The 12,004-nt window shown below is 32.2% G+C and overlaps 1 long non-coding RNA gene across 1 annotated transcript; it reads right to left on the bottom strand.

The window, feature by feature from the left end:
- Nucleotides 1–926: 926 nt before the first annotated feature.
- Nucleotides 927–2,475, bottom strand: LOC143062307 (uncharacterized). The gene is made up of 3 exons (XR_012974678.1): nt 2,386–2,475; nt 1,591–1,744; nt 927–1,093 (listed from the first exon to the last, which is right to left on the bottom strand). It is a non-coding gene; the product is annotated as an uncharacterized LOC143062307 (long non-coding RNA).
- Between the last annotated feature and the right edge of the window lie 9,529 nt (nt 2,476–12,004).

Here is a 12,004-nt window from a genome sequence, read left to right as displayed (position 1 = left end):
TAAAAGTCAGAATATGACAACAGACAATTATTCCCATATGTCGCAATGACTCTTGTTCACTACAAGAAGTTAGTGTTGATGTGTATATGCCACAAAGAGAACTGTACATGTGATAGATACATGTAGCTGTGGAATTGGCAATTATATCAGATCTCCTTTTTCATAAGATGGATAACTTGGCATCACCAAACGTAAAAAATAGTTAGTTAATACAGTGTAAACATAACAATTAGTTTATCAAATCAATAAATTTAGAACAAACGCATGTACTGAAAAAAATTGAAATGGATATACCACATTGATACTAAAAATAAGTTTAATTCTTTTTGGTGGACATATATCTGAATAACATATATTTTGAAAAAAAAACAGCTTTTCACATTTTTTTCCATTTAACAGAATTTTTATAAATTGTTCCCATTTTCAGATACTGATTACGAGCTTCCTAAGCTGGAACAAAAATAAGAAAAGAGCGCTGATGTCTCAGATCTTTACCAATTCAAATTCCTGTCCACTGTTAATGATACCCGTCCACTCAGCAATAGTGGAGTGACAACTTGAAAAATTGCTGCTTAAGTACAACATAAATCGACTGCTGACTTAGAAATATGAAATAGGTCCATATTGCATATATAACGTATTGACTCCTCACGACCGACGTGCATTATTGATGGATGTGCAAAAATGTTACGTGAATTTTCGTTCAGATAGGATAAACTTTGATCAAACCATCTCCTCTTCAATTGTTATCAACTTGAACTGAAGAGCTGATAAGTTTAAAAGATACGATACATGTTAATAATAAAAACGGTTCTCTACAATTGTATAGTACATCTACCAGGTCATATAAATGTACTACTAGGTTTTGTTAATGTCCTTGTTTGGCTTTGCGTATAGTTTATTATTTTATTAAAAACAAAAAGATATATAATAAAATAATAATTTAATTAGAAAATATAATACATATTTTAAACGATCACAAAATAATAAGAAGTCTATAATATTTCTTCTCCTTTTTTCTGTTTCCGGAAACAAGCAAACAGCGAATTGATAAAATCTCTGATGGTTGATTTCTTTGCCTTTTTAAGTCCATCTGAAAAGAAATACAATGTACTACAAAAACATGTTAGACCAAAACAACTGTGTTTGTTAATCTATTCTTTTTATTGTGAAATTTATATCATCCCTGTGTTCTGTAGACACAGGTGTGTTTATACTTCATGCTATTTACGAAACATTAGGTTATTCAATTTTCTATTTAGGAATAAGTTTCTATTCACTAAAGTTTCACAATATAGACCCTTGAACATGTAATTAGAGTACAAGAGTATATTTTTAATGTATGGGAGGTTTCGTGCTCACGTACATGTTTACCACCGCTTCGTGTCTATCACAAACTATGAGCCTATGATCGTACCTTACTGTCTATTATACATATAGTTCGCTTTATCTTATTTTGTAGCATAAATCAGGTATTTTTGAATTGTCTAAAATTTTGTTATCACAAGGCCGTTTATAGTTTAATTAGGGTATACGTATATTAAGTTTTGCACATTGTTGAAGACTGACAGATATATACTTTTGTTATACCTTTTGTCTGTTTCTTTTGAGACAGGTTATCTTCCTTCTGTCTTCTTTTCTTATCAGCTTTAAATAATTTGTTTGTTCTTTTTTCCTTCTTCTTCTCCTCCTTTTCCCAAATTGTACTCTCGTTTTTGTCGGGAATATCCAATTCAATGTCGTTCTGTGAAATTTTAATAAATGACATTTATCATAAGAAACTTCAGCAGACGGACGGTTGTAATCTTGCCTATATATAGATCATGAATTTTGGCTTATATGCTTTTATATTAATTTTATTTTTCAAAATGCATTTGTATCTGTTGTAAATTAAAATTCGTGTATAGATATTTATGTATCTATTATATAACTATAACAATGAAATTTGTTTATCGTGTGTCTGATCAAAAATGATAGCCGTAGTCTTAGTTGTTTCATGGGGGTAGGACGTTTTAATCTGGCACTGTATGAAATATAAGCAGAGCCTACTATCAAGTGTGTATCTTTATAAGCTAGCTATAATTGTTTTTTGACATTATTGTATTATAAAACAGTCGTTGGTTTATTTTTTGAGTTGTTTGGCCATGCGTTTTTTTATTTTTAGCTTACTATATATATATATACGGTTTTTGATTCTTTTCTTAATTGACGACCGTACAATGACCTGAATTTGTTTACATCATCGTTCTTTTGTCTCTATTGGATTGTATTTTTCATTGCAATCATACCACACCTCCTTGTTTTTATTATGATACATATGAATTTATGTGTTTTCCCTTTCTTTCCGCGGTGTTTTTTTTTTAAATGTCTTAGTTAAAACGTTACCTTCAAAGACAGATCTATCCATGTAGGATCTTCCTTTTGGTGGATCTGAGCTAGAGAGGGAGGCCCTGCAAATATTTGACGTTGTTAATAATTATTATATTTTTTTCAAACTGCACGATAAAATTTAAGATAAAAACAAACCTTCCCTCTATAACAACAGTAATATCATGATGCATATGGATGGAAATAAATGTATCAAAGTATCTTGATATTGTGATTTGAAATATGAAACCCTTAGGTGGCCATATGTTATTACGGAGAAAAATGTTGCTTTTTCTAATCATATGATCATACAGGCACTATAATTGTTGACTCGGATAGCTACTGATGTCAAAGGTTAAACACATAAATTTAGTCATTGGTATTTGAAATGTTTGCACTCTAATTTTGATCCCTGAGTCGGGTTTCACAAAAAAACTTACGACTAAGACTGATCGTAAGTTATGAACAATTCAGTATACTTACGATCAATCTGAATCGTATTTTGTTTTTGTGTGAAACAGGCTACTAGATTTGAACAGTGCCGTTTGTGACCCTATCAGATTTGCTCTTGTCCGTTTGATCACTAGGACTATAAAAGTAACAATTTTAATTGAAAACATATTGCGTAATTTTGATGGAGTCAGGATGCTGCTATTTATAACTTGCCAACAGTTTTCTGTGTGCTGTCCTGGTTTTTAGCTGCTGTCTCTGCTATTTTGTTCTGTTTGTCACTTTTGTCATTTCTGGTTTCAACTTGTTCCTTATCAACATAATCTTGCTTGTTTCCGGCTTCATATATTCAATTGCTGGATTCTAGTTGTACATAATCGGTTTTAGCTTGAACGATATCGGCTTCGTCCTCCGTTTCTTCATCTAAGATATATGAAAAATACTTAAAAAATAACTGATAATTATTTGCATATTGTCCAGGAACAATATACAGAACTGTGAGTTCCATGTTTTAAATTTTTTTTACATTTACAAAATTAAATAAATTGAGTTTGCTAAATAAAAAAAAATTGCCAAACCGTGACAAAACAGGAAGATAACAGATGCATTTTAACCAAGGATTTCGTAACAATAAGCACATGTTTTGGTACGTTTTGACCTACGTTCCTGATTCAATATCTTCATTTCAACTGCATTTTCGTGTTTCTTTGTCTAGAGATCTGTTTTTCCAGTTTAATGCATTCGATAACTCACGTTCATTTAAAAGTAATTATTTTAACAAACCTCGTATATCTTCACAGATGAAGCTATCATCCTCGGGATATCTGTAAGCGCCTCTCATTTGTTCAAGTTGTGTCCAGAACTGTAACTCTGACTGTCTGTGCCTCGTTTTTAAATTGAGTAAACAGCTTCCTGCTTGTATATTCTACAAGAAGATAGAAAAGAACTGTTTATTATTCATCCATTACTCAAAATCCGACAAAATGATAATTATTGCATTTTAATACATTTGTGTTCATCAATTAAAGAATTACATGTATAAAATCATATTTGATTTTTTGACAATATCTATCTTATCTTTTATCAATTGAGACAAACATTCTGTCAATTTACTTCATAAACAGTATAGATGTTAGCAGCTGAACCGTTGATCTCCGGTCATTGTGATATTTTTTACTGCTTACGGACCATAGAGCTACGGATTTTTATATATGGTTCGAAAATAATAAAAAAAATATCATATAAGGACCTCATAGCTACGGTTCCGCAGCTATATAGATGTATAAAAAAAAACAATAAAGATATTAAAAAACAAACAAAAGAAGACAAGATGTAAGCCTGTCACAAGTACAGGATTCAATATATTTATCCAAGATACACAATTTCAGGTTATAAAAATGCACATATTTTCATACAGCTACACAAGCTATACAAAATTCAGCTGCGTGTTCTGTTCCCAAATCACCAAATAAAATTCAAACAAATCAAACATTAGAAATTCTTTTGCAATGTTCTTTCTGTAATTGAAGATTACACCGAATGCTTTTGTCACATCTGTCAATTCTTAGTACTAGTATTCAAATTTACAAACCTGATCTTCTATATGGATCTTCATATTGTTCTTGGATTGTCTCCGCCTTGGCCCAAAATTCCCTTCCATCTTTACAACTGGACTCCTCCTTAAGCTGAACAATGAGCTTTTTCTTCTCTATTTCTAAACCCTCGTGGGTAAAATTGTTATAGTTGAAGTCAACCATCTGAAATGACAAGGAAAAATAGGCTAAAATTCTTCTTTAAAAACTTCAATCATGCCTTGCTATTTTATTTTACGATTTATTATTAAAATAAGTCATGGTTTAATATGATTACATATCTAGCATTAGTTGATTATTTATTCTTGCATGCTACACATACCAAGTATTAATATTTAATACAGTTCGTCTACAATTTTATAGATGTATATTTATATTCAAGTATCTCCATTTGAGTCTTTCGCATTTTTCATGTAAAATGTGAATATAGGTTTTGGATTTTTTTTTTACTGCGGCTAACGCATTTCAAGGTTGTCCATGATGTTAAGTGTTTGCCTCTCCTGAAACCATACTTCATAAGTTTGACAATACCTGCTTACAATAGATAAAATTGAGAATGGAAATGGGGAATGTGTCAAAGAGACAACAACCCGACCAAATAAAAAACAACAGCAGAGGGTCACCAACAGGTCTTCAATGTAGCGAGAAATTCCCGCACCCGGAGGCGTCCCTCAGCTGGCCCCTAAACAAATATATACTAGTCCAGTGATAATGAACGCCATACTAATTTCCAAATTGTACACATGAAACTAAAATTAAAATAATACAAGACTAACAAAGGCCAGAGGCTCCTGACTTGGGACAGGCGCAAAAATGCGGCGGGGTTAAACATGTTTGTGAGATCTCAACCCTCCCCCTATACCTCTAACCAATGTAGAAAAGTAAACGCATAACAATACGCACATTAAAATTCAGTTCAAGAGAAGTCCGAGTCTGATGTCAGAAGATGTAACCAAAGAAAATAAACAAAATGACAATAATACATAAATAACAACAGACTACTATGATTTCATCATATGAACATCAGGCACAATCCTTCCCATTAGGGGTTTAGTATCATACCATCATAACATATATGAGAAGAACATAACCCGTGTCATGCAATAGAGTTTAGTTTAGCTCAATTACTTACCTTCATTTCAATTATCTGTAATATTCAGAAAAAAACTGTAAATCTGTTATAATATTGATCACAAAATACAACGATACGTTTGTCAATCTGTAACGATCTATTACAACGACGTCGAAGACGTTGCCAGTGGTGTTTCTGTGACGTTCTTTGTACTGTTCTGTGTACCGAAATGGCACAAAGCAACATATAAAATAAATGACAGACAACATTTCAAACAACCATTGAAAGTTAATTATCTGATTTAAAATCAGCAACTCTCAAATTCACTTTTCTTTTTGGAAGAAAGTGGAGTTAATATTGTACATATGAAATAAAAACAACAAGAAAAACCTAGTACACACCAGGAACATATATAGTTAACTGTTCCCACTTACAAACCTACGTACTGATCGGTAATAAGATAATAAACCTTCAACTGTATATTTAGACGCGGTGTGTTTAGTTATCAAAGGTACCAGGATTATACTTTAATTAGTACGTCAAATAACCGTTAATCGCTCAATGTTGGGTGACCTTTATAAAATGATGCAGTTTTAGGTTACACAGAAAACAGAAGACAGAAAATTTAAAGGAAAACGTTGGTTTTTTTTACATTCATAATCATTTTGTGGGATTTGCTGGGTTTATGTGGGTTTTTTTTCCAGAGAGACTGTAGACTACTTATGACGACGACTGTTTTAGATGCTTGATCTTGCTATGTTATTTTAACCAATTGTGAATGACTTCAAGTAATCTCCGTTGGTACCAATTCTTAATACTTTACTTAGGTTAATTACAAAAAAATGGCTGTTGCAATCGGCGCATTTGCATTTGCGCCGATTTTTTTTTCTTCATTTACGCCGATTTTTTTACAGGTAAATTTCAGGTATATTATAGGTAAATGTTATTTTTCATTTATCATCATAGACCTACGTAAGCTAATCAGGGTCACAAAAAAAATTTATCTCGTAGTTACGGGAAAACTATCACCTAATTACGCGATAATTACCTCGTTATTGCGATAATTACGAGAAAACTATGATTATCTAGTTATTGCGATAATACGAGATAATCATTGTTATATCTCGTAATTACAAGATACTTATCGCGTAATTACGAGACGAGATAATTACGAGATAATTATTGCGTAATTACGAGAAAACTATCACGTAATTACAAGATAAGATTTTGATCTCGTAATAATGAGATAATCATCGCGTAATTACAAGATAAAAAGCTTTTCATATCTTAATTACGAGATAATCATCGCGTAATTACGAGAAAACTATCGCATATTTACGAGATAAGAAGTTTTGTGTCTATCTCGTAATAAAGAGATTAAAATTCATTTGGCCAAGTAGATTAAGAGGGGATTTTTTTGTAAAAACATACAAAAATTTACGAGAAATAGTGAATTTACTAAATTGCTGAAAGGACAATATTAAACTGATTAAGGGCTTAATTGACAATTTTGGTCATTTGACATATTTGTATATAATTTTGGCCTGTCATATTTGCTCTAAATGCTTTAGTTTCAGAGATAAAAGCAATAAACTACATTGGATACATTTTTTAAACTGGAAACCCTAAAGATGAATAAGGCCAAGTTTTGTTTTATTTAGGTTGGTCCCCTCCGTAAAACATTCAGTATGCCTTCGGAATATACAAATATCAAGAATTTCAATAACGGCCGGGAAACAGACTATGTTTTATTTGGCCCAGTGGTTTCAGAGGAGAAGATTTTTGTAAACGTTAACGGACGACGATGGACGACGGACGCCAAGTGATGGGAAAAGATGAGCTAATAAAAACTGGCGCTTCATCACGTGCCCCGGAATATCTATATATCTATAATACTAAAATTACGAGGTCCAATTTGTCAGCCGTCATCACGTAAAAACGACGAATCAAAGAATTCAACTTTATATACAACTAATATAGTACAAAGGTGTAGATTAAAAATTACACCACTCCAGGCCCTTTTGTTTTCCACGTAATTAATATTGCCAATAATTAGGAAGCTCCGGGTCGAGTCCGATACCGATACCAATAGTATAATCACCTGTTACCTATTGCCTTATCTGTACGTTCCGCATCTGACAGGCGCCCCCAACGGTGTATTCAGGATTAATATGCTATATACACGGGTTATAATCACAGGATAGGGCGTATGACATTTGCGCCGATTTTGAAAATATTCATTCTTTCATTTGCGCCGATTTCATTTTTTCATTTGCGCCGATTTTATATTTGCTCCTAATTAGATTTACAGGTAAGTTAAAACTTGTACATGTACTATGTACTGTACTATACCATTGGTAAAGTCTGGTTATAAATGCTGTTCATTTATGTTAATTTTGATTCATATTGTTCTGAAACTTCATAGTAACATGATAGACATATTGCACACTGAAACGAGTCGAGGAGTCAATTCTAATCATCGAGGACCATATATATCGGATGATAAGTGTCCTGAAACACATTTTACTAATGTACCATAAAATCGTGTACAGCCAGAGTCACCACGGATTCTATTGTCAAAACACAGAACGAGCATAACCATGTGGTAGATGTCCGAAAGACAGCGGGTACAGTCAATGTAAAGTCTGGAGATGTATCTTGTAGGACTTCTTCCACTACCCGTGGTGAGCAGGGGACAACAGTTATATACAAGTTATGATTGATAATTCATTAAATTCGTACAAGTGGCTAACTGAGGAGGTCTATAATGATAAATGAAAAAGAACATGACTTGGATTGAGAGTTCATTCATTGGCACTCATACCACTTCTTCTAATATCTATTCACCTGTAATTTACCTGTAAAAAAAATCGGCGCAAATGAAAAAAAAAATCGGCGCAAATGAAAGAAAAAATCGGCGCAAATGAAATGCAGATCGGCGCAAATGCAAAACGCCGGTTGACACTACTAAATTGTCAAAATGTTACCTATTGAAGTATTTTAATCCGTAAGACTTTCTAAGATAACAATACGAATACTAAAAATCTGGACTAAGAATAAGTTTCAATTTGTTAGCGGGCATGACGTAAAACAGCGAATCAAAGAATTCAACTTTATTTATAACTAATATAGGACAATGCTGTTGATTAAAAAATACTCCATTCCAGGACCTTTTGTTTTCCAAATAATTAATATTACCAATAATTGATAAGTTCCAGTTCGACGGGTTCAAACAGAAAGATTTGAAAGCAGAGAAAATTGTGTATCTTATAATCGGTATGACTTTATCAGATGACAGTACTAATACTAAAATAAGGCTTGCGCATAGTTATATACTTTAATTCAGTCACGGACCCGCGATATCACGGGTGTGTTCTAGTCTATATATATATCTATATGTAATTTATCTTGTTATTACGAGATAGTTTTCTCGCAATTACGCGATAGTTATATACCCTAATCACTGGTGGTAAGCGGATGGTCGTAACTTAAAGTAAAAGGTTTATTTGAGCCAAACTGCTTGTCACATATACACTTATCGTGAGTGCGTTGATATTGAAACCAAGTTTGATACATAAAATAATTCCAATTTTCGTAAAATAGTCATTCAAAAATTCAAGCATGATGGTCGTAACTTAAAATGTGTGATGGTCGTAACTTATCTTATAACAAAAAAAGTTATGTATATTTATCGTAAGGAAAAATGCGTCCACAAATCCGAAAGTTAAGCAAATATCCGAAATCTCGTCCTCAGTTTAAAAAAAAGCACATGAAGGTATATCTTTATTACATATTTAATTTTATCAAGTATAAAATAGCCCATATGCACATTTTCATCAAAATACCAATTTGGAATCAAAACTGTATCGTATGCACTTAAAGATGGCTGTTACGCGAGTATTTAAGCGAACTTTTATGGAAGTATTTTAAAGTACTGTACACGAAACCATGTTAATAACCTCACTGAACCACGACGAATTGAAGCAAAGAGTTCTATCTTTCAATTTTATTCTGGTTACACGCTACTCATGTATCTAATGTATTTGATTCCATTCTTAAGTTCCGTTTGTATATGCGGATGGTAGCGTAGATTAGGTATCAACAACCTCCTACGTTCGAAGCTAACACAAGATTCTTTGCGACCCCGTGGATTCAGAATTACAACCTATGTCAAGAAATCCTCGCTCAAAACTCCTGTGGAAAATTCTACGGTATCCATCAGTACTTACTGATTTGATTTCATTCAACAAATTAATTTATGACCTGCATGGCCCATGTGCGTGTTGCTTAAAACACGGGTATGATATAAATATGAGAGTAACTGCCTATGATTAAAATTATTGCAATTTAAATGATCCTCAGACTGACAATTAGTTTTTAATTTCCCATAAAGACAAAGTTTGGATGAGGAATCCAATTTTGAAAGTTTATTTAAAGCAGTTTGTCATATTCCTCTGAAACACATTTTTCAATATTACATTTAACACTTTTTTTCAATTGTTTAAAAGGTACATTAAAATTAGAGTAATTTCCTGGGTTTATTTTCATATCTTTAAAAATTGTATCTGCAAATGAGTACCAAGAATAAATTCCTGTGGAATGCAAATTTATGTTTGTTTGTAGAGATTCTTTAACCAGATGATTAACATATCATTAAAGTTTATTTTATAAAAATACATGAGTGTTTGAGTTTTTATATAAGAGTTCAAAGTAAATCTCCCTAATTCCGATCTACCAGCTATTTAGAAAATTTTGAATGATTCCTCTTAAAGTGATACTTTTCTGCTAAAGCAAGAGTATAATTACAAAAAGTATTTCAGCAGCTCTATTAGATGCCCTAAAAGCTGACTGAACATTATCCATAAACCAAATTTCAGAATTGTTTGTCGAAATATGTCATATAAGTGTATCAAAATAATTTACATGACAAATTAGTGGAAACAAAATTTAAATTGGACGTTTGTTTTCTCAATAAAAAATAAAACTTTAATACCTTTTTTAAACAGCTCTTCGGTAGTTTTTGTAAAATTCCTCTCTAGTTAATAATATTACCTAGAAAAATCCTTAACTTCAGTCAAAAATTTATCATTGAACAAGAGAGGTGAAGATTGTTTATAAATATTCTGAAAAACTAGAATTTTAGTCTTGTTTGTATTTACACTCAACTGCCATTTAATGCAATATTTATTTAGTTTGTCTAACGCGTTTTGAAGCCACTGGTGTGTTACAGACAGTAACACTGGATCATGCTCGTAACTTAAAGTTTGGATACTTGAATTATCAAGAATTGGAGGGTTACAAGTTTCACCGAAAACTGAATGCAAAACAGTAATGTAACAATTAAAACTAAAGGCTCTCAAGAGCCTGTGTCGCTTACCTGACTCTTCTTGGTTTTTGGATTCGTATGGAAAAAAGATAAAAATCATAACAGATAGTTATAATAATGTCTGAGACCAAATTTGGTTTAATGTTGCTATTTTTTACTTCATTCCATTCAATGGTTCTCTAAAAGAAGACATTTGTATATATTTCCCAATGGGTCCTATATTAAACAAACTCACCCCCCCAAAAAAAAACCCGCTGTCGGCCATCTTAAATGATGGATCGAGACGACGGACGCCAAGTGATGAAAATAGTTCACTTGGGTCTTCGTGCCAGGTGAGCTAAAAAGGAGGACTTCAACTGTCCCCTTGTCTTACACCTCTAACAATTGGAAAACAGAGTGTTCAGTATTAATCTTCAGTGCGGACTGTGATAAACTATACATATTTTTTCAAAATAGTATGAAACTTCACACCAACACCATCATTTATCAATTTATACAACAGGCCATTATGCCAAACAGAGTCAAAAGCACCACGCAAATCTACAAAACAAGCTTTGTCTATTTTTTTCCCTAAGTATTTGGAGACAAGAGTTTTTAGAATAAATATGCTATCAGACGTTCTATGATTTGAACGAAATCCAAATTGATGACTGGAAAACTTATATTCATAATGCTTTATTAATAAGTCTTTTATTTAAATAGAGCTATATAATTTTGATAGACTTATTGAATATATTAATATAATAAAAAAAAACTCTTGACTTGCTTTATTCAGTCCTTTTTAATAAAGAGTTACGACTATCACAATTTTACGTTACGACCATCCTCAACATTTTTGTTGTTTTAGTTACGACCATCATGATCGAATTTCTGAATGACTAGTACTTTACGGAAATTAAAATGATTTTATATATATATGTATAAAAGTTTATTTCAATTTCCACACACTAAAGATTAGTATGTATGAGACAAGTAGTTTGACTCAAATGAACTTTTTACTGCACGAAAATCAGAAAAGAAAAACTGACCTCCAGAGTTGTCTCCCACTTTCGGATGGTCGTAACTTGAAGTTACGACCATCCGCTTACCACCAGTGCTAATATGCTTTCGTATGTCTTAAATAATAAAAAATATGTTAAAAGTAAACGAAAAATATATCGTAGTAGACATGCGCTTTACGTTAAAATTAAGTTTGTA

Source organism: Mytilus galloprovincialis, chromosome 2, assembly GCF_965363235.1.
Source record: "Mytilus galloprovincialis chromosome 2, xbMytGall1.hap1.1, whole genome shotgun sequence".
NCBI lineage: Eukaryota > Metazoa > Mollusca > Bivalvia > Mytilida > Mytilidae > Mytilus > Mytilus galloprovincialis.
Note: the sequence above shows the minus strand (reverse complement) of the source record. Positions and strands in the feature narration are given on the sequence as shown.